The sequence below is a fragment of the Apodemus sylvaticus genome, chromosome 3 (assembly GCF_947179515.1).
Source record: "Apodemus sylvaticus chromosome 3, mApoSyl1.1, whole genome shotgun sequence".
Lineage (NCBI taxonomy): Eukaryota > Metazoa > Chordata > Mammalia > Rodentia > Muridae > Apodemus > Apodemus sylvaticus.
This window is the reverse complement of record NC_067474.1, coordinates 162,401,950-162,426,607: the sequence shown is the minus strand read 5'-3', so window position 1 is coordinate 162,426,607 and position 24,658 is coordinate 162,401,950. Positions and strand designations below refer to the sequence as shown.

General features: G+C 38.4%; 1 protein-coding gene across 10 annotated transcripts in view; it reads left to right on the top strand.

Annotated features, from left to right (window-relative positions):
* The window catches only part of LOC127681612 (zinc finger protein 420-like), a 662,660-nt gene that overhangs the window by 551,033 nt on the left and 86,969 nt on the right, over positions 1-24,658 (top strand). The window contains exon 1 of one of the 10 annotated variants that reach the window (XM_052178069.1): positions 12,760-12,789. The exons of 8 other annotated variants lie outside the window; for them this stretch is intronic. The gene's annotated coding sequence lies outside the window, so the exon portion shown is untranslated. Of the gene's footprint in view, positions 1-12,759; positions 12,790-24,658 lie in introns of those variants that run through there. One more of the 10 variants, XM_052178075.1, reaches the window with a different exon arrangement.

Here is a 24,658-nt window from a genome sequence, read left to right as displayed (position 1 = left end):
TGTGTGGATACACTGCACACATCCCAGAAGTGCATATGAAATCCTGATGACCACATCGGGTGTGGGTCCAAATCTTCCTTTGAAGTAGGGGGTTTCTTGTTCTGCCAGTGTGTATGACTGATTATATTTTCCAACAGCCTTTGTGATTCCTCCATCTCCACCTTTCACACCCCACAGGATTATGAACGTTTGCTATACACTTGGCTTTTACATTGGTCCAGGGGATTTGATTCAGGTCCTCAAACTTATATTGGAAGCATTCTTATCCATTGAGCCAGTTCCTCACACCTGAGATACTTTAACATTGACCTCAGTCTAGACTGCTTTAGGAACCATAACCCCTATCTATCTGGTAGATAACAACGTATCTAGACATGAGAGCTACAGAAAAATCTAGTGCCCTTTGCAGCATCCAGTGGCATGTGCCTATATTCCGTATACTGGAGGTAGAGGCAGAAGGATCTGAAGTTTAAGGACATCGTTGCCTACATTGTGAGTTCCGGACCAGCTTGCTCTTTTGAGACCATATGGGAGAGAATACACACGGAGAAAGTTACACTCTCAGGTGTGGGTGTGCACCCCCAGGTATCTGATGTCTACCTTAGGTAAAGTGAGACCAGATGAGTCAAGGACACCTGGACCTGAAGAGGACTAGCAGAGAGGCTTACATGGAAGCCAAGTGTAGGGCCCTGAGCTCTGTTAGCACACTACTCATAGCACTTCATCCCCTCTGCACTTGAAATCCCACATTCAATACCTCAGAGACAGAGGGGTCAACCTAGGACAGACAGCTCAGACACCTCCATCTTGGTCACTTCCAGCTCTCAGGTGCTTCTTTTCAGCGCAGGGGAGGGGTCTGATAGCATGGCTAGAATACTGCCGCCTTTTAGGTAGTCAGTCCACCGGGCTTCTAGTGGAAGGGACAGAGCTGGAGAAACTGAGGCTATGATCATGTTAGTGTTGGGTTCTTTGTGGGGGTGGCAAGGCCTGGAATGAGAATAGTGAGGTCTTGGGAGCTACTAGGGAAGAGATGACTAGGAAAATATTGTGGGGTGCCTCAGGGATACTTGAGATCCTCTACTCCTCCTATAGCTTGGAGGGAGGGCCTCCTTCCTGAATAGAATGGAGCAGTTGTCAAGGAGTGTCAAAGTTGTATGGGACAACTTTTTTGAGTTTTGACTTCCCCATATTGATAGGATCTGTCCTACAGGACACCTTCCCATGTCAGGGTGGGACACACCCTGAACCCTAGCTGATGGGGCTGGGCTTGTTGCTGATAGGTACTGGCACTGTACTGCTCCACACGACACAGAGCAGCAGCAGTCCAGACTCAGAGCTTTTTTTCAGAATTTGTGGGGAGGATGTGCTGTGGACAAATGCTGTGGACAGACAGAATTTGTGGGGACAGACAGTGCTGTGGACAAATGTTAAAGGCAAATGTTAAAGGCATATGTCTTACACACCTATGGAATAGTCACCTGAGCAGCCACATTGACAGCTAGACAGTTATCTCCTTACCTAAACTCTATTTCCATTAAATGCTTCATATTTCCTCTTACTTTGCCATTGTCCTATCTGAGTTCCTACAAATTTGCTAACTCTAGTAAAATATTACACTATATGATCCGACTTTTTAATCTTGTTCCTTCTGCTACACAAAAGGCTCATCTTAAAGAGTGTTCATGTGGTTAACTTGTGTTGTTATCTCTTTTATAAACTTGTTAGCTATAGAAGGCCTACTCAGTTCTGCCTCTCACGGACCAAATCTCCATCCAGATTTGCACATTTGCCCTAAGTTCCCATTTACTCCCTATTCCAGAGGGTGGGAATCCTCTGGGTTTCGAATGTACATCTTTAGAATCTTTTTCCTTTTTCCAATCATAATCTTATGCTCTACCAATAATAATGTGTTTCAACATCTTGTCAAGTCAAGGCACTTACTATATCCAGAACAGCTCCATGGAAGCAACCTTCACATAATCCAATCTCCTCTCAGACACAGACCTGTTCTTCTGATTTGTCCTCAGAGGGCTCTACAGACTCTAGACATCAAGGAAACTACAACTTCTCCTAAGAATAGACAAACATCCCCTGTACCCACTTTTTTATGTTCCCCAGAGACATATCACCCCATTGGTGGTGTGAACCTGCCAATAGATATCATGAGGACCCTATTCCTGCTTCACCATCACTTCTTTCTGTTACTTTCCTTTTTTCAATTAAACCAAAATGTGAGTATTTTAGGATTCTGTCTAAGTTCCACCCCATAGTTACCTGGCAACAGCCAGGCATGATCCTCCCCACGTTTACCTGGCAAAAGCCAGGTAGGTCTGGCCCACTATAAAAGGGGCTGCTTGCCTCTCCTCTCTCTCTTTTTCTCTTGTTCTCTCTTGCCCTCTTGGGGTCTTCCCTTCCCCTCACCACCTCTTTCCATGGTCATGGCCGCCTCTACTTCTCTACTCTCTCCATTTCTCTGCCTTTCTCTGCCTCTACTACACTATTAAATCCCCTGCCCATGCCCTGAATAAACTCTATTCTATACTATACATCATGCGTGTAGTCCCTCAGGGGGAAGGGATGCCTTGGCATGGGCCCACTGAGACACTCATGTCCAGATGCCCTAGAACATATCTTAATACCCATTTCTCTTTTTATGATCAGAAAAATGGTTGCTGTGTGTGCATTCTGGGAGTGTCCCCAAGCAGTCTTCAGTCTGTCCTTGAACCTGCTAGGTCAGTGGAACTGGCAGTTACAGAGCAGGAGTGTGGAGCAGGAATGCATTTTCTTCAGCCACTCTCACAGATCTGTTGTAAATATCTTACAATTGTCAGGAAGTTTGGGATCCTATGAACTGGGGTTCACTGTAATGTTTTAATTAATTTTACAGTGTCCAGAATATTCTTCTAAAATACCCTTTTGCATCACTTACATTATCTGTAGTTTGTACATGAAGATTCTCTTTGCTTAAGCAGTAGCAAAGCTCCCTGAATTCTAGTTCAACCATGATTTATTAACTCCATTCATAGGCATTCCCAAACAGCTTTGTAGATATTAGTTATATGTGGAACTGGTATAGATTCAATTGATTTCGAAAATGTACATTATAAACATGATCATATTGACTAAATAGTAAGATTTTCTGAATAAAGTTATATGCTCTATCAATTTTACACTTATCTATATGTACTCTTTGATTTAAAAACAGCATTTTGAAATGTGTCTTCATAGGATTAGTTATTAATGTCATACCTTTGGTCTGAATAAAAAGTGAAGACAGAACTGCTGGAAAAGTCTGACTGAGGAGAAGAAATAGTTTAGGTTCTGTTAACCCTTAATGTCACCAGAGAAAGAACATGCCCACCATATGGGCAAGCTTCATTTAATATTACATCCTGACAAGGAGATAGACTTTGGACACATGCTACAATGGTTTCTAAGGGCAACCCTATAGGCCATTTTAGTTTCCTATGAGTCTTTATTGTTTTCCTAAGACTTGCAGCTGGCAGCATTCCAGGATGGTAATCTTTGACAGATGAATTATTTAATTTTTTTATATCCTAAGCATTTAACATTCACATTGTTAAATGTGTTCACAAAACAGGGAATGTTAGGGGTACAACTTCTACCATTGGACATGTAGTCAGGAGGCTGCCACATGAAAATGAAGAGTTCACCTGTAGCCTTGCCTAATGACTGACACCCACATCAGGCTGGATAACAAGCATCTTCTCTAGGGATTTTGTGAAAATCTGAAAAACAAAACCAGGAACGACCACACACCACCCTTCACAAACACCCTTATTTGAAAAGTGTGAGTATACAGAATTTGATATTTAAATAATGTACTGGCTAGTTTTATGTGTCAACTTGACACAGGCTGGAGTTATCACAGAGAAAGGAGTTTCAGTTGGGGAAGTGCCTCCATGAGATCCAGCTCTGTGGCATTTTCTCAGTGATCAAGTGGGGAGGGCCCCTTGTGGGTTGTACCACCTTTGGGCTGGTGCTCTTGGGTTCTATAAAAGAGCAGGCTGAGCTAGCCGGGGGAAGCAAGCCAGTAAGTAACATCCCTCCATGGCCTTTGCATCAGCTCCTGCTTCCTGACCTGCTTGAGTTCCAGTCCTGACTTCCTTTAGTGATGAACTGCAACGTGGAAGTGTAAGCTGAATAAACCCTTTCCTCCCCAACTTGTTTCTTGGTCATGATGTTTGTGCAGGAATAGAAACCCTGACTAAGACAAATAAACAATGGACTACATAGATGATCATCAGCCATGCTATACATTGCAGAAAAATACATATCACCAAGTGAAAATGCAAAAAAAAAAAAGATGATCAAGATCCATAGCCGGAATACAACAATGACATAATAAAGTCTTATAATTGGATTTGCCTCACATACATTAAACTTCAATGTCTATTTTAAATATTTCAAAATACAAACTCCAACAACAGTTGGTGATCACCTTCTCTGCACTTGAATGAACATGGTAAACCATATTCTTCCTTCAAAGCCATGACGAAAAAGAGAAAAACTAAATTTTTTTTTCCTGGAAAACTGAAGACAACTATGATGTTTAAAGTTTTTGCCAAAAGGTTGCATGAATAGTGTTTTTTACTTTATGTGAATACTTTACTACATTTACTTGTGAATGCATTCATTCCTGTTAAGGCATGTAAAAGCCTACCTATTGAATTTTTCTTTATCTTGAATTTGTTCATGAAACAGAAACCAAGCATATAAACTTCAAGTTTGAAATGACAATCCTTCCTCATTGATAGTATCATTTGGTAAGGTTTAGAAAATGCTGCTTTGCTGGAATCATTGTATCAAATCGAGTGGGTTTAAGGTTTATATACATACACCATTTCTAGGTCCCAGTCTTTTTGTCATTCTTCAGGTTTGGATGTCATCTCTGGGCTTCTGGTTTTAGTTGCTATATGTGATACTTGTTGGGATGCTACCTTCTTGGTGATCACATGTCCCTCTCAACACTAAGCCAAATTAAACACTTTTATAAGGTGCTTTAAACATTTAGTTTTATCACTGTAACAGAAAGGGCTCTGATACACACCCATAAAGCTTCACACTTGGACGGTTTATTTCATGCAGTTGAAGAAAATTGTGAAACCTAAAAAGGTTAGCTTAGTATTTAATTTCCTAGGGCATTTTCCATATGAGTTGGCAAGTGGAAACAAAATCAAGAGTGAGATCATAATGTTTGAAAAGTTTGTTGACACTTATCAGACACTTTTTCTCCAGAATCAATGATTTTTTGTGACTGGATATAACTATGTTGCCTAAAGATGTAACCAAATCCTTTCTATACATTTATCCCCTTCAGTATGAGTTTTTACAGATCCTCAATACTTCAGTAATATTCAAAATCTCTAAGAGATTCACTATACAATAAAGTTTTTATTCTTGTATAAAGGTACCAGGAAGTACAATACATTAACAAACTAAATACTTTAATAAGATTTCTCTTCAGTATGGCTTTTTGTATAATTTCTAACAACATTTGAAGGCTTTGTCACATGGCTCCTTCATAGAGTTTCTTTCCAATATGTATTCTTTTATATAGTCTGAGATGTTATTCCTGTGAAAAGGCTTCTTCATATTTGTTAGAATCGGCAGGCAAAATCCAGAACAAATCACACCAAGTCTCTGTTCTCACATGGGAGGATTTATTGGCAAAGGCAGCCTCTGTGAAGGGATAAGATGTAAGAGGAAGGGGTTGTGGGTCAAGGAAAACTCTTTTATTCCGTCCATGACAATGGGAAGCATCAGAAAGAGAAGTGGTACCATGGTGGGAGCCAAGGCAACAGAGGCAGGGGCAGTGCTGTTGCCAACAGATGAGGAGTCTCCTCACTGGATGAAGGATCTGGCAGTAAAAACACTTCTAGCTGTCAACAAACACACCTGATGTTAACAACATTGCTTATATTTGTAGGATTTCTCTTTGATATAAAATCTTTTATGACGTTTAGATTATAGTGATTTGCAAAGACTTTACCACATTGGTTACTTTCATAGGGTTTGTATTCAATATAAATTCTTTTGTTTTCCAGACACTAGAGTCCAGTTTATCTTTTCCATATTGTGTCACAATCTACTCTTCAAGGACATTTGTCTGAGGGAAATGCAAAGGCAGATACAATTTAACATGATCTCATTTCCTAGGAAATATCAACCTAAATGAAGTACAAAAACTTCATGCAAGCTTTCACTAAAAATGCAGCATTGATAAAATGAATTTCAATAACAACAAAATCATTAACAATAACAAACACATTCCATTAAATGCTGTGGAATGCCCTTCTTCTGTAAAATTTAATATTAGTGACCCTTGTGACTCATGCAGTATTGTTGCAAAATCATGTTTGATGCATTGATAATACTCATGACCTTAGTTTTGGGGCGGCTGAGGTATGTTCATGTCATTGAGACACCTTCAGAACAATTTCCCTTATGGACATTGATGCAAAAATTCTCAATAAAGTCCTCAAATACTGAATCCAAAGGCTATCACTAAGAATCCATCCAAAATGATAAAGATTCTTTTCTAATCAAGTCTATCTTGAAGAGTTTCCATTCCTTCTACTCCTCTCAGCTCCTCTCCAATTTCCATCCCTTCTGGATCAAATCCCTTTTTGTCTCTCAGTAGAAAAAATTCATAGACCCACTCATTGACACATCTACCCCCAAAAGACTAGGGTAAATCTTATAATGTATACCAGAGGACTTGTTGCAGACCTATATAGGCCCTATCCTTATTGCTTAAGTTGCTGTGAGTTCACATGAACCTGGTTCAGCTGATTCAGATAGCCATTTCTCCTTGTGTGCACCATCCCATCTGGCTATTTCACTTTTTCTCACATGCAGTTGCCTGACCTTTGTGGTGGGATGTTTGATTTAAAGCTCTTTGTTCTAAAGACTCTTGCTTTGTTTAACATCTTCGGGTTGGTGTCTAAATATCTTCCTCTCTGATATAAGAAGAAGTATCTCTGATGGTGACTGAATAAGACACTGGTCTTGAGTATAACAGAATATTATCAGGATTCACATTCATTGATTTTTTTTGAATGGTAGTGTTTGGTTTTCTTCCATCCTGTCAGTCTAAAAAAATGCTCTTACTGTACTACTTGTTACAACTAGTACTTATTCATTGCAAGATTACAGTTCTGTTTCTCCAGATATCTGGACATAAAATTATCTACTTTCTTACCCAGCTCTTCCTGATCTGGCTTCATATGTTGGCCAGGCAGTTTTGGCAAATTTTTCAAACAGGCCATAACTAATTAGGTATCCAAATGTGAGAGCAATGAGCTATTGGTCTTCCACAGGCAGTAGAATGGTGATTGACTGAGAGGCATACCCCATCCAATTATCCAGAATGTTCAAAAAATTGTTATTCTAGGAACATTAATAATATATCAAAATTACACATAGATAAATAAAATTTTAAAATAAGTATGTCCTAGTTTTTAATCACTGAAAGAGATGCGTATTTTGAATCAGAACTGTTGCTGTACCACAATTACTTCAGTTGCATCCTCAGCTGCAAAGGATCTTGATGTTGCATAGCTTTTCCCAACTATGTCTGAAAGTATCCTGTGATTGTGAAAGCTGCAATGATGATACTTTTGTTTCTCTATCACATGTGTATTAGTGTGTGAAGTGTCCAATGGACTGGTACACTATCACAGAGCCTAGATTACCACTGTGTCCATAAACCTGTATGCCATCTCTGGTCTATGGAGACTCTTTGAGAATGGCTCTTGCCTGTGTGCTTCTGTTTCACTGCCTTCAGAGGTCTGCTACTTGAGGTTTTAGTGAATCACCAAGCCCCTTCCATTGGGAAAGCCAATAACCTCACTCTCATCTACATTCTGCCCATATCCTTCATCTGTTTCCTTGGCTCCTTGATATTCACAGGCCATTCAAACTCAGTCACTTTGATAGTAAGCTAACCTGTGGTTGTAGTTGCAAAAACTGTAAATATTTTTTTCCTACACTTTTGTCAAAATTGACCGAGGTTCTTGATTTCAGTGTCTACTTTTACTGAAATTCATTCACTCTGTGAACATCATCATTAATATTTCATGTGCAGGCACTAGTATTTGTATCTCACTAATTCTAGTCTCAAATTTCTGGTCTATTTTTCTGCAGTTTTCTGTGAAACATATTGCTGCATGCTGATAAAGTATATTCTCTATGGGTCATTATAAATGAAGATATCAAAAAGCTAAAATTTCTCCAGGCGTGGTGGTGCATGCCTGTAATCCCAGCACTTGGGAGGCAGAGGCAGGCAGATTTCTGAGTTCGAGGCCAGCCTGGTCTACAGAGTGAGTTCCAGGACAGTCAGAGCTACACAGAGAAACCCTGTGGGGGGGGGGCGCTAATATTTCAAAGGGGAAGAAATTTTGTGCTCAACTCTGAGTTTAATGGTCAGAATGAAAGACTATTATTGATGTTTACTGTTTAGGCGTTATATGTTTGGGGGGTCTCAGCAGACAGTAGGTCTGGTAAAGAAACAATCCATGAGACAGAAAAAGAAATCTAGTTTAGTACCACACTGTAGATATTTCAGCACTGGTTTGGGCATGTGGTGGTTTATTTCTAGTGATATACTTGCAGCACTCTGGGAAAAGCTTTCCCAGTGCATGTGTGAACAGCTCTAAAGTAAAAGGTCTTCTGGTAGTTATAAGTTAAGATACACCACAAAGCCCAATTGAAAAATTAACCACACACAAGGGATTTACTGGGAAAACCACTAGAGGGAGTTCTGCCTCTCCTAAGGTGAGAAGCAGAACTGAACTGAGAGGCAGACAGGCTTTGTATAGGGTTTCATTGTGTGGGTAGGATTTTCAGGAATGGAGATAACTCCAGTTGAAGATTGCTGGGATTTTATCTCCTGAGCTTGAATAAAGTGAGGAGATTTAGTGTTAGATAGAAGAGAACAGATAGGTGGGAACAGGGCCAGAGAGAGGTAAAGAGCTAGCTAAAGAGGTCATAGGCTTGAATAGTCTTAAATTTAAGTGATAGCTAGAAGACTGTTCCAAGAAAGTTTTATGTTTTACACTATATAGAAACCTCCTTCGCATCATTTATAAAACTAGTGTGTCTGCAAACACTCCCACTACACTCATGTCCATTCACAAATGTGCATAGAGATATATAACATTTAACAAGAGTGCTTTTTGTATTTAAGTCAAACCAGATATTAATTGGATATTCCCAATATGTTCACGACATCATTGACCTAGCATATTTTGGAGGAAGTATGAATTATAGATTGAAGTATTTTTGGTTGGTTCCATGTATATATTTTACGTTGTGTATCTTGCAAAGTATCTTCCCAAAAGTAAGACACTAGAACATAAGAGTCAATGTTCTTGCAGGCACCAGTTTGACCTCTTTATATACAATGAGTTGTGTCAGTCTTATCTTTAGAAATGAAGACTTATTTTCAGTTTGTGAAAAGCAACCCTGATGCCACCTTGTCCTTTCTAGTGGGGCAGACTCATAGCTGGCCTGCTCCATTGAAGACACCATCTCCTAATCTATCCTAGAGAACCTAATCCACTCATAGCAGTTGAGAACCTACTATGCTCAGAGAAGTTGATCTACCCTAAAGAACCCACTGCACTCAGAGCAGTTGACAAAACAGTATGAAGGCTTCCCAGGAGATCTACTGCAGCCAGGGAAACAGATCAGAACTCTCTTTTCCCCTGTGAAACACCCACATTGGAAGGCCCCACAGGTTGTCAGCCAAAGCCAGGGCTGCAGGCCTACCAGGAGAACTGAAGCAACACAAGGTCATAAGAGGCAGACCCCAGACAATCACCTAGACCAACAACACCAGGAATATCCTGATGAAGAAAGGCATGTGTAAAACCATATACCACAGAAGCCAGTATTTGTGGCCATTATGAGAACCAAGCTCTGCCACCACAGCATGCCCTGAGTAAAACAACACACCTGGAATTCAGGAACATGTCCTTAAATACTATCTCATGAAGATAATAGAGTCCTTCAAGGAGAATATCAGTAACTCAATGAAAGAAATAGAAGAAAACACAGGTAAACAGATGAAGGAATTTCTGCCCAGAAACTGCATGAATGTCATTTGCTGAAAGCATGAACTACAGAGGTTTAAAACAACCCTCCAAAATAAATATACCATTTATGGGTATTGATTGATAAGCAATGATGTTTATAAATATTTTTGTCTCGATCACTTAGAGCCTGTTAATAATACTATTTAAAACTCTGTTAATGATTTTTGTACACTATCCCATTCCTTCCCCATGTGATGGTTTTCTTCACCTTTCATAAACACTGCAAAGCTCTTTCTTAAGGTCATCCATGGTCATACAAATAGCCAGCAGACATACAAACAGAGTATACAGATAGACACACACCCAGAGACAGAAGGCAGACACACAGGGAGAGATACACAAAGCAACCTTCAGGAAGTTACAGGTTTAGGCTAACTGACAGGCATACCAAGGATGGAAGAAAGCACAGGGAACATGAAGTGGAGAATTCAACTTTGGACTCACACTCAGCTAAATGCCTATAAGGGAAAGGCACTCATTTTTTCCTTAACTCACCTCAGTGCATCAATAATCACCATTATGTTTAATCTATTCATATATGCTGGATCAATTAACTTGTGACTTTTTGCATAAGCATAATGTGGGAAAATATAAACTCACCACGATGGGCAACAAGTAGTGCTGCCATCTGAAAGGTGTCCATGGGCTCAGAACCCTGTGCTTTAATGGCAGACCCCCAGGTCTGGCCTTGTGCTTCTCAACTCTCACCTCCATGCTGAGCTAGAATCCACTTTAACCTGTCACAATCATTACAACAGATTTTCAACCTCAGAGGTTACATAAGAATCCTAGAACTCATTATAATTATAAAAAGAGTTGAATTCCTAGCTATATTCTCTAAGGAGACTTGGGTAATTCTCTAGCTGCTTTTCCCAGCCTTTGCAGATATGCATGGGTGCACATAGAGTATTATAGAGAACAGTCAGAAAACTCTATGAATAGATGGAAAAACAGTGCAGTATATTGTAGTTCTATTTCTAGTTCCCTTTCTTTCCTTCTTTCCTTCCTTCTTTCTTTCTTCCTTTATTTCTTTTTGTTTCTTTCTTTTGTTCTTCCTTCCTTTCTTCCTTTCTTTCTCTTTCTTTCTTTCTTTTTTTATTTCTGTTTTTGATAAAAATATTGACAGTTTTCCAAAGGAGTTTCTCTTTATTACCTCTCCCTTCAAGCAATAAATAATATTGTTCCTTAACCTAATATCATTTTAATTCATCATTTTTTTGACTGAGGCATTCAGCTCCTTTTCCTTTGCTTCAAGTCTGATAATCTGTCTCCTATAAGTTCTTTATGAGTTATTATTTTTTGCCTTACCGCATTTTCTTTTCAGTGTCTTTTAATTAATTAATTAGTTAATTAATTAATTAATTAATTAATTAATTTAGTGTTTTAAGCACCCATTGAACTCAATTTTCATGTCCTATGTTGTCGTCATTTCTTTCAGGCATCAACTATTATTTTCTTACCCAAGAATCATTTTGTTTCTGTCCTCTTTCAGTTGATTTACATGGTTTACAAACTTTGATCTCTTTGCTCATATCTCTGGGTTTTTAATTCTTTGTCTTGGACATCATGAAAATTGCCATAATTATAGGATACATGTATGGTTTGTGGTTTGAGCCAAGGACATTTTATCTTAGTTTTACTTTGCTTTGAGTATTTGTTCTGAGCATCAGAATTTAGAGAGATTATCCAGTTATATGAGCTTTTAGCTCGAGGAGCCTGGTATCTCAATGGGAGAAGTTAGGCAAGATCACTTGTATCTGAAGGGTTCAGAACCCAGGTGCAGGGTCCACTACATCCATTTCTGGATGGCAGAAATCTTGTGAGGGAAACTGTGCAGATTAGGTCCTGGGAAGTTGTGTGGAAGGCAGCTTGCAGAAGAGTTGGGGGAGAGGTTCCTGATGGGGAGGGTGGACTTTGTCCATGATTATATGCATTTAAGAAAAAGTCAAACTGGAGAGATGTCTCAGCATTTAAGAGCACTGACCGTTCTTCTGAAGATTCTGCATTCAAATCCCAGCAACCACATGGTGGCTCACAAACATCTGTAATGAGATCTGATTCCCTCTTCTGGAGTGTCTGAAGACAGCTATAGTGTACTTATATATAATAAATAAGTAAATCTTAAAAAAAAAAAACTATAAAAGGCTATTTCCTGGGCTGGAGAGATGGCTCAGAGTTTAAGAGCACATACTGCTCTTCCAGAGGTCCTGAATTGATTTCCTAGCAACCACAGGTTGGCTCACTGGTGTATCTGAAGAGAGCTATGGTGTACTTATATACATAAATAGATTAATTAATTAAAAAAGGAAAAAGGCAAAATCAAAACAAAGGAACAATCAATTAAACAAGCAAACAAGCAAGCACAAATCCAAAACAACAAAATTTGATGTGAAGTGTTAGGAATCAAATTAATTAAAAGGTCCCGAAGTAGGTGGGCTTAGAAGAATTACAGGAAGTTGCTGAATATTGGGCGGGTCCAGAAGGAGTGGCTGGAGTGACAGGAAGTTCCACCATTCCAGCATTCTCCATGCATCTCTGCTGCCTCGTGGTCAGGAAGTCATTGTTGGAGATGAGTGCCTCATATTTGCTGAACCTGAAAACTTCCTTAAGCTGCAGTTGCTGTGCTTGCCCCCTAGGACATTCAGCAGCTCGTCCTGTCCCCTGCCAGGTCAGAGAAGCAGTTGGGCTGGGAAATGGGCAGGAATAGAACAGGGGTGTGGAGCAGGGGTGCATTTTCTGCTGCCAGTCTCACAACTCTGTTGTGCATATCTTACATTGTCAGGAAGTTTAACCTCCTATTGACTGGTGTTTATGGTGAGGTTTTAATTAAATTTATGGTTGTCAGAACATTTTTCTGAAATAACTTCTTAGGTCCTTGGCAGTATTTGGAGTTTGTATATTTGTTGTCTTTGCAAAAGCCTCAATAAAGCTCCTCAAATTCAAATTCATTCACACTTTATTAACTCCCTTGTTCCTCCATTTGTCATTTCATTTTCCTTTCTCCAGGGAACTGAATAGGCATCCTGAGAGAGCTTTGTAGATATTTGTCATATGGGGGACCAGTGCAGATTTGATTGAATTAGAAAATTAATCCTTATAATGCACCATTATATGGCTGTAAATATTAACCAAGCAAAGATATTTTCTCCTTTAATTTAACACTACATGTCTTTGATGTAAATACATTATTCAGAAATGTGTCTTCATAGGCTTAGTTATTAATATTATACCTTAGATTTGAATGAAAAATGAAGAAAGGATTCAGCAAGTTACACCTGTGGAGAAGATATGTTGTAGGTTCTGTTAACCCTGAGTGTTGCCAAAGAAAAACCAATTCCACCATGTGGGCAAGCTTTATGAAATATTACATCCTAACCAAGAGATGGACTTTTGTCACACCCTACAGACAGTTTTATAGTCCATTGTAGTTTCCCATGAGGCCTTATTATTTTCCTAAGACATGCAACCTGCAGCATTGCAAGAAGTTACCTGGTTCTTGGGCTGGTGGTTCTTAGAGGTGAATTCTTGGCTTTTCATTGTGAGGGAGGAAACAGTCAGTGAGTCTGGTTGGGTACAGACTGAACCAGGTCATGAAGTGGGAGGGGGCTATTGAGGAAAAGCCTGGCCAAATAAGGAACCAGGAGCCAAGAAAATACTGAGTCAACAAAGTCTGCATTGATATGCTAATAGGCACCCCAGTTAGCCTTTCCCTGGAATTTCTTTGAATCCTTCCAAGGTTCAGCCCAGGCATCCTGTGAGAGGATGATATCAGGACAAGATATATTTACAGATATAAAAGTTAGTATATCTTGAGATAAAATTAGACAGCACCTTGGAAATAATTATGCTCACTTACTTAAGCAAAATGTCTCCATGGTTCATGAAAAGCACTCTGCCCATGCACATGCAAGGTGTGTTTAGTTCTGCAATGTGGACTTCTTGCAGGGGTGAGAATGCTTATACCCTCACTCAGGGCTTTTTTGAGAGATCACTTGGAGAATTTTCACTGTCTACATTCTGTGCCTCACAATATTTTTCTTACATTCTTCCTTGCTCCTCCTCAGTGTGGTGGAAAAGGGACTCCGTATGTGTGTTTACTGTGTGACTGACTCTCACATCTCTAGGGTAAACTGAAATCCTCAGATAAAAAGAGACATTTTTCTTTGAGTTTGTTTATGTAATGGATTGAATTGATGGATTTCCATATATTGAACCAACCCTGCATCCCTGGGATAAAGCCTACTTGATCATGGTAGATGATCGTTTTTATGTATTCTTAGATTTGGTTGGCAAGAATTTTATTGAGTATTTTTGCATTGATGTTCATAAGGGAGATTGGTCTGAAGTTTTCTTTGTTGGATCTTTGTGTGGTTTTGGTATCAGCGTAATTGTGGCTTCATAGAAGGAATTGGGTAGGGTTCCTTCTGTTTCTATTTTGTGGAATAGTTTGAAGAGTATTGGTGTTAGATCTTCTTTGAAAGTCTGATAGAATTCTGCACTGAAACCATCTGGTCCTGTGCTTTTTTGGTTGGAAGACTTTCTATGAACCCTTCTATTTCTTTAGGGGTTATGGGACTGTTTAGATGATCTATTTGGTCCTGATTTAATTTTGGTATTTGGTATCTGTCTAGGAAATTGTCTATTTCCTCCAGATTCTCCAGTTGTGTTGAGTATAGGCTTTTGTAGTAGGATCTGATGATTTTTTGGATTTCCTCAGTTTCTGTTGTAATATCTCCCTTTTCATTTCTAAGTTTGTTAATTTGGATACTTTCTCTGTGCCCTTTGGTCAGTCTGGCTAAGGGTTTATCTATCTTGTAGATTTTTCACAAGCCCGTAAAAGTAACTTTTATTTTCCTATTGTAATTTTTGTCTAGGAGATTTACTCCCTCTCTCTATTTACCTTGATCTAGTCCTGGAAGCCTCTAACCTCTAAACCTTATCTAGACCTAGAGGATTTTCAGCCTCTGAAATTTCCTGCTAAATAATCTTTCCCTTTCTTGGTCTTTCTCAAATCTTACTTGACTGCTTCAACTCAGCTGTTCCAACTCAAACTCCTCCCCCATCTTCCTTATTCAATCTGTTCTCTTCTGAGACACTGAATTGCTCTGCTTGGCCTTAAATTAACTGTAGCAATTTTTAAAAATCTTCTGGCTCCTCTTTCCCTTGCTCATTCTGTCTTTACCTGTCCCTAGTTTATTCTCTCTTCAATCTACATCTGTATAACTCTCCCAGTAAAACTGTTTCCTTCCCCCTCACCGTTGCTCTAATCTCTCATCTGTACTGTACTGCTGCCCATGTCCTCTACTGCATTCCTTTACTATTGTCTTCTTCCTGTGCTGACTTTCTTGCCCATAAGTAGCTTCCCTTTCTTCTCTCAACTCAGGAGAGTTGTGCATATCTGGTTCTCTCAGATTTTTTCTGTGACATTTCATGTTTTCTGCCATTTAGTTAGACAACACTTTCAAGCATGGGTGCTTCCTTCTATGTATTAACTGTCCTTTTGTTGTTGGGAATTAAGGGCATTCTTGTGTTTCAACCATAGTGATTAAAGTTGTGTGCCATGGGATGAATCAAACCCTAAGTCAGAAGAGGTTCAACTATCCCTACATAATATTCAGTCAGTTTGGTTCTGTAGAATTTCTTCTTCCTGAACTGAAAACCAAGATTCGCAAATAATACTCTTCATTACGTAGATATAGCTTTTTTATCTATTCTGATTTCTACCAAGGGTTTTATTGTGAACTTCTTTGATGATTGGTCAAAGAAATTCTATTCTTTGTGAGACTGCATTCCTTAGGTCTTGTAATCTAGAAGGCTTGCTGACATTGTAAGTAGAAAAATATGGTTCGTATTGTTGTCAGTTTCTTGTGTGGGATAGAACTTTACTATGTTGTACATGAGGAATATTTCCTAGTATTCTTATAGTCATTCATTCTTCATAATAAATATCTTATTTCTTAAGACCTCATAAAATTTATGTCTTATTCTTTTCTGCACATTTTTGTCAGTTTATTATCTAAGTAGGTTTTTGACTTAAAAACATGGCTCAGTGTACTACTTTGTTCAAATGTACCTTATACATTGTCAATACTACTAGCCACTTTTCTGGATTTAACCTTACAGTTGCCTGTTATGTTCTTATAGGTCTTGAAAAATATTATTCCATGCTTTCCTGATTTTAATCTATGGATATTTAGTACTACTGTATACTAATATAATGTCACCTATTTCAATGGTAAGGGATAGGACAAGATGACTGGAGTGAGATGTACATTGTTACAGCACATAGATGTGACAATAGGCCAATACATATGGCAGTAGAGCAATGTAAATTTTGAGAGACTTTCCCAGGGAATGCTAGGCTAGAATGCTATGGTCTTCTAGTATTCAAGATTCCCAGTGTCTGAACACTACACATTGTTATTTAAGCTTATCTACTTTCAAAATGTTGTGATGAACCAAGTGACTGCAAACACTGAATGGAAGGCCCAAAAGTGTGGAACTGTCTATTCCGAATCAGGTGTGTATTTGAGGAAATGTCAGTTCCAAGATTTAAATTTTATGTCCTAGTGCTTATATTTACTTCATGATGGAAGTATGTACAACCATGGATTATTCTTCCCATTCTAGAGTGAGCTCCTCTACAGTACCCATGAAATACACATAGAAAAATAATTCCATTATATACACTCATTTTATGTATTTCCTACCATTGAATTTTAATGCACAGCATTTGTCAGTGGAGTAGGAATATATGATCTGTTGCTGGTAGAAATGAAAACAATACTCAACCTGTAGGTCAGAGGCAGGAGTCAGAAAGTGACATGCTTTGAAAAATGTCCTGATTACTTCCTGAAAATTCATGTATTCCTATGCCCGTATTTATTACCCAATTGATGCTATGTACTAATATTCAAGGCATTACGTTTTACCTATTTTACATTGATGCCATCATTATATTGTGCCCTGAATCTCCAATTTCTCTTTTACAGATATTCCTGTTGTCTGTAAGTTTTCTATCACATGAATAAGGGATTTTCTTCATTTTTCATTCATATTACAATTTTTAGAACATTTTCAGGAAAATATTCTGGTAGAATATTTGCATTTATCTCTTTTCTTTGCTATTGCAGATATTACAAAGCTCTTAGAATTTCCTACAGGAAACACTAGAAATGAAGACTCAGGAAATTATACTTCAGAATAAGAAACAGAAAAGAACAAAAAATACAATAATTTACAGATCAAACTAAGGAGCAAAGAGAATATAATGAGGATTGGAAATAAGACTTGGGAAATATCCTTTTAAAATTAATCAATCAAAATGAAATAGACAGCAGAATATCAGGTTTACAATATTATGAAAAATTTAAAATGCGATGGCAGAACCTTGAACAGAGAATACAGAAACTCAGAATGAGGAGCAGGGACCCAAGGAGAGATATGAAGCACAGACACAGACCTTAAGGGAGGAATTTAAAATCTCAATGAAGGAAATACTCAGGTAGACACAGAAGATAAAGGAAGCCAATCAAAGGTTATTAGAAAACAAACTTTAGAATATCAGGTTAGTACAAAACAAAAATATCTAGAAGATGATCATCAACAGGTTACAGTAATTCAAATGGCAATACATGGATGTGTTAGACCAGACAAAATTTAAGGAAAGTGTCAGTAATTTTGGAATGCATTTGCCATTTTTACAACAAATCCTTACTTTGGGGGCTATTAATAATAGCATAAGCCCCCCAAACTGGAAGGATGTGGCAAAAAGCAATACTAGAACTTGCATCACATTTACAATGTTTCTCATGGTGGAGAGAAGAGGTGAGGGAGATAGCATGTAAAATAGAGCCAGGGGTAGAAAGCCTTTTAAAGATCAGCTGCTTGATAAAGTTTATTTTGCTGAAACAGAGGTGCAGTCTGTATATGATGAGAAAACTTTGGCATTGGGTCGATTTGCAGTCTTAAATGCTTGGGACAAAGTTACAGAATCAGGAAAGAATTGTATTAGTTCTTCAAGTCATGGAAGGTACAAAGGAAGCCTTCCTTTTCTTTTGTAAGGGTTGACCTTAGCTGTAGAAAAAAGTATATCAGATCCGGAAGCAAGAAAGGCAATAATTGAGTCTTTAACCTTTAAAAATGCAAATGCTGAATGAAAGTAAGTAATCAGACCATTGAGGGCAAGGTCCACATCAGTAGATGAGTGGATTAGACATACAGCCGACATTAGAACTCATTTGCCATATATGGCCTTAATAGGAGAAGCTGACTGTGGAGACCTAGAGTGAGCCAAGATTTTAAATGTTTTATTTGTGATGTTCATAATTATTCCAAAAGAAACTGCAAGAAATCAACACCCCAGACACAGATGCCAAACACAGCACAGATACAGTAACAACCAGGGAAATACATCACCCACAGAATCAAGATACCCTCTCATGGCAAATCATCCTGAATATTTGAACGTGTCTAAAAGTACAAGAAAAAGACCATAAAACCAACTGTATAAAGATGTCAGGAAATTAAAGTGGAAATTAATAAATCCTGAAAGGAAAGCAAGAAATATCATCAAATAATAGGAGGAAATCAATAAATCCTTTAAATACAGCTGAGAATGAACAAACTGTTGAATGAAACACAAAACTTACCAAGACTGAAAGATGGAAGTAGAATCAATAAAAAAAAAGCAGAAAATGAGAGAATTTTGGAAATTAAAATTATAGGAGGTTCTCTAAGGAAAAAACACAATCAGACAGAGACAAGATAGCATAAGGAATGGGGAATGATTGTTACCAACTGTATATATTACACAGATTGATGCTTAAAATGAAAAATGTATAAAGAACTAAAGTAAGGAGATGACTAAGAACAAAGAATTCTATTTAAAAATGGGTACAGGACTAAACGGAATTATCAAAAAAAAGAAACTTGCACAGCCTAGGAACACTTTAGGAAATGTTGAACAGCCATTGGCTATCACAGAGATGCAAATGGAAACTCATTTGAGACTTCTTTTAATATATGTCAGAATAGCTAAGATCACTAATAAAAATGACAGATCATGCTGGGAAGGATGTGGAGCCAAGGACACACTCCTACATTGTTGCTGAGAAGGCAAGCTAATACAGGCCTTATGGAAATCAATATTGTGTTTCCTCAGAAAACTGAGAATTGGACAACTTCAAGACTTGAAATTGGCTAGATTTCTCTGAACTGAAAAAGGGAAAAAGAAGATGTGGTATATTAACACAACCGACTACCACTTGCCTTTAAAAAATGACTTAAGAAATTTACAGAAAATAAATGGAACTAGAACAAAATCACCAGTATGTGGGGTAAACAAAACCCAGAATACAAATATGGCATGTATTCACTTATAAGTTGATAGAAGCTATTAGGTAAATGATAGGTCAGTTAGGGTCCACATAGCCTGAGCATACAGGGAAAGAGAAAGACTATGTAGAGAAACATTGATATCGCTAAAAAGGAGAAATAGAAAAGATTCTGATGGTGGACTGGGGGTGAATGGACACAGGTGTAGGAAGGATCAGTTGGGGAGGCCAAGAAAGTGCAGTGCAGGGAAGAACAGCTCAAAGTAGGGGACATCGGAGAGTAGAGGTAGGTACCTATAACATTAGTAACTTCCTGGATTCTATGAAGGTGAGCTTAGTGAGCACTCCTAGTAATGTAAAATATAGAATCTGAACTGGCCACCATTTTTAAACAGGCTTCAGTGATGGCTTACATTTGGTTCAGTTCTTGTCCAGGAGGTGCCATGGAGATTCCTCAACAACCAGCCTGATTCTAGGACAGAAGGTTGCTGTCTGAAAATGGTAGCAACACCACATTGCTGAGGAGAACTTCCACACAGCTCACAGAATGTAGAGTTGTCAAGCAGGAGGAGCTTTGGACATTTTATTCCTATGTTCTAGTCTCTTGGGCAATAAACAACCCTCCACATAAAATATGTCCTCCATGCAATATGTGCAGGGACATGGTAGTACCTAGCTGTTTGAGTGGCCAACCAATGGTTGGTTTAAGCCCCACACAATGTGAGGGAACCCATTCATTATAAGACCTTGTCAGCAACAATTCACAGAGACTTACATGGCAGGCATGCGGGATGCATAGGTCTGCAGCACTCCCTCTGATGCTGTTATGGCTATTAGCACAATTGCTAATTTTGTGGGACTCCTAATAGTGGGAACATTTGTAGCTCTCACTCTCTCACCTCTTCTTGAGATTATTTCCTACTATTGAGTTAGTTGCCTTGTCCAGCCTCAACCTGAGATCCATTGCCTTGCCATTTTGTACCTTGTTTCTCCATCCTTTCTTGGTGCTCTGCTTGTTTCTATAGATGAAACAGAGGACCTCTGGAGAAGAAGAAGAAAGGGGTGGTTCAGGGTTGTGAAGGGAGGATAAACTGTGGTCAGAATATATAGGAGAGAAAAATCTATTTTAATTAAAAAAAACAGTTCAATTTATCCTAAAGAAAATGCAAAGAAGGGAAGGAATAATGAACAGAGAGAAGCAGAATACTGAAAACAGGGGAAGCATGACTTTGGCAGGGAGAACTCTGCTTCTTTGTATGGAGAAGTAGAACACCACAGAGGAGTTTCTTACAAGCTCATTCTTGGGTCCTGTCTACATCTGTGAAAACAGAAGTGCTGCTCTCGGCAATATGAAATGAATGACATTCCTGAATCAAACCCAGGTCATTTTTCTCATGGTATCTTTAAAAGTTTAGATCGTGGAAGTACAGTGGTTCCTTGTTACTTAATTCTAATAGAGTATTCTTACTTCTCTTTAGGAAAAATTAATGTTAAATAACTTCAAATAATTGAAATACCTATGTAATGCTGTGCAATATTGGAGCATTCATTATATAATGTATTAAATACAAACAAATTGATATATGAAAATGTTAAATGTTTAAATGTACACTCGCAACCACAACTGAAACCACCACAACCTAAGGCTGGTTATTGGAAGAGAAGAAATAAAATAGAATGTACAACTAGGCTAACAGTATTACATTTTTGTTAAACTATATATTATTGTCATTATGTAAATTTAAGCAAAACAAGTCAGTCAGTTTCTTAACCACAATTTTACTTTCTCATTCACTAAGACTCATTGGCAGAAAGTTCTCATATCCAAATGAAGCAACCATCTGCATTTTTACAGTATTCTATGATAGCATATAGAGCTTTCATCTCTATTTAGAATCTTTGCTACAAAAACCTTGACAATCAATTTTTCTTCTCCCCATACCAACTAAAAGAAAATTAGAGAAACACTTTGAGATGATTGCTTCAGTTAGATTCTGTAGCCTCTGCCTTGTACTCTCCATTGCTACCTGCAGTGTAGAAGAGATGGGTGAAGCTCTCCCCCATTTGACAAATGAGAGTTAAAGGTTTAAATCTGTGGAGACAAAGAAGTGTGTTAACACTGTGCAAGGAAAAATTACATGGTGTTTCATTTTAATTTACAACATTAATTCTGAGTGTTTTAGAGGTATAGAGTCTATTAACCATTGCTAACCAGTCCTAGGCCATTTCTTTACCACAATGTCCTCCTGAGGTACCCATCTTATCCTCAATGAGTGGGCATGTAGGTTATTTTAAAATTTAGGTCACCATCAATGTAACTGCAATGAGAATGAGAATTATGATACTTGTTAAAATTAATATTGAGTGCATGAAAATATAATGAGAAGATTTCTTAGAAGCATCCCAACTCGTTAACTTTTTGAGAGACCCTGTAGACTGTAGGCACACATAAGCTTGGATTGTATGAGACTGTGTAGAGAACAGGGTTTGCTGTGTTGTTTGTTCTCCCTCATATCTCCCTATGTTTGCATCAAGGGAGACACCTGGAAAGAACATTGAGGCTATCTCCCCATGTAACTAGCGATTGTTCGGCCTACTGAGAATCCCTATTTAGCTTGGACCACCTTGCTGGGCCATAGGACAGCAGCAGCCCCTCTACCGGAGGAATCAGAGATCAAAGGTCTTTGACAGCTGTGGCTTTCCAGCTTTGCTTTTCCACCCTAATTTTCCTGTCTCCCAGAACACTTCCTGTTCCTCTTCTATAGCACAGGGTCATTTGTGTGCACATTCCATTGCACACACATTGTTCATTGTAGCAATCTGTACCTCATAACTGGGATGTTCTGTAGGCAAACCTAGTGAAAGTCAAGGACTAACAACAATTAAAACAAAAGGTGGCCAGGAATTTGAAAGCAAGGAATGGTTAATGGGGATATTCAGAGAGAAAAAATTACATTCCTATAAGGCACAGCTACATCAGTTTCTCCAGACTTTATTGCTTAAACAAAAATTTGATTTCTAGAAATTGAATTCATTTCCTCATCCAGAATCTTTATTGCTTTGGCTGGTAAAAATGACCAGTTTGGACACGTACTAATCATCTAAAATTGAATACATGACTACTTGTTACTAATGCCAACTACCAACGGTCTTTCTTTAACATTCCTTCCAACCAGTCCACTCCTGTGCTGTGAACACATCAGCTTCAAATTTACTCACTAAACTTAATTCTTAAACAGGTCCCTCTTTGTTTGCTGTCCTCTGCAAGATACAGGGAAATGGGAGGACCCTCAGTCAGTGCTGTCTTTCCCTACTTATTGACTAATCAGGGCCGAGCCTGAAAGGAGTTGTAGGACTGTCTTCCAAGCAGTGGGCAGTAGAGCCAGAATTAGGGGTTCAAAGAAAATCATAGCTACGCAGCATGAGCAAGGCTGAACTATATGAAACCTTGGTATAAAGAAATATGAAAGCCTTTGAGAAAAAGGAATGAAATGGATTCTTATAAATGGGAAACATTGGAAAATAGGCACTAGTACTAGATCAGAGCAGTGATGTATAAAGAAAATGAAATTTAAATAGTAATATTATCAATTGACTTTTAAAAAGATCATGAATATAATTGAAAAATGCATAGGTATACTGACTTTGAAAAAGAGCAGACCCTTCCCTGGTAGAGGGCATGATATTACTAGTTTCTGTTTGACTTTCCTCCTATATGCAATGTGAGCTGCTGAGATCTGTAACCTGACACACACAGCTTGAGCCAATAGTCCCTGTCTGAAATCTCTGAGCTGAGTTAACAATGTCAGTGAGGACTGCACATATGCACATAGCACAGACCATTTATTGGAAATTTAATATTCACTGGCTCAAGCTAATCTTCAGAAATTGTATACCCACCAATCTGGTCTGATTTCATTCAAATGAATGAGTTGATGCATGCTGGGAAATTATGTAATCATTCACGCTTCCTGAATCAGGGTCTTCTAAATCATACTAAACCCTAAAACGGACTCCCTTAACCTTTAGTCTGTGATCTACATATTGACTATCATGCTTCGCCCAGCCCTTTTCACCTTACACCGTCCCACCTGCTCTGGTCTGAAAGTGGAAGCAATGTTCCACCTGCAAATACTTTTCCTGTTGCTGCAATGAACACTTAGTTACATACCTCAAATGAGTAATTTTACATCTTTGTTATGAGATAGCCTTTCAATTAAATAATTTGGAAAGTTTAATCAAGACAAAAGCCCTGGGAGAAACAGACTGTGATCAAGGTGAACCAATTCAACACAGCTTGCTTAGAAAAATTTGTGTAAGTGGATGAAAATATAACTGTCCCAGAATTAATGTGTTACCAAGGAGCAATCACTCTAAACACTAATAAAACTTAGTTAATTTAATCTTCTTAAAGACACCATGCATTTGACTCTACATAGTTCTCAAACATGAGTCAGCCTAGAATAGATCTTGCTTCCTACATATGCTGTCACTTTTGGCATCAGAATCCAGGATATGATTTGAACAATTTCAATATGGACTAGAGACTGCAGTTCCAGCCACATAGGCAAATGGAAGTTTTACACAGCAAAGATATTCCTAGAATTATTTCATAAGTACACCAGTACCCTAAAAGAACAGGTCAGTCTTCAGTGACAAGGCCCTAAGTGGAAAGCCCCAGAGGATGAGAATGTTAGCAAAAGCAGAACAATGGAAAAGGTAATAATTGCTGTTGAGAGGTCTATTGTGTGTGATAAATTCTAAGTCATTCAATTTTCCCAAGGAACACTCAGGAGCCAGGTGCTGAGTGGAAGCCTGGTAGCTCAGAGAGGCAGAGAAAGCACCTGCAGACCTTCCTCTTCAGGTAAAATCCTAGAAGGAAGCTCTTTTTGCCACACTTTCTAAAAAGATCTCCTCCAAACTGAATGGACCTTAATGCTTCTTCCTGTGCATCTCTTTATCTTTGTTCCAAACTCCCTCTCATTCTCTATGTTATTTTTCCTTAAAAATCCAGGGTTCCCAAACTGTCATCTGGTTGCTTGCTCCACCTATTGAACCATGGTTGATTTTATTTAATCTTGCTTATATTTGGGGGTTCACTGTATGATCAAATACCCTGCAACTGAGGTCTTGTACAAGCTATGTCTCACACAGTAAGTATTTTAAGAAGAACAGCCTCTAGTAAACTATCGAAAGAAATGG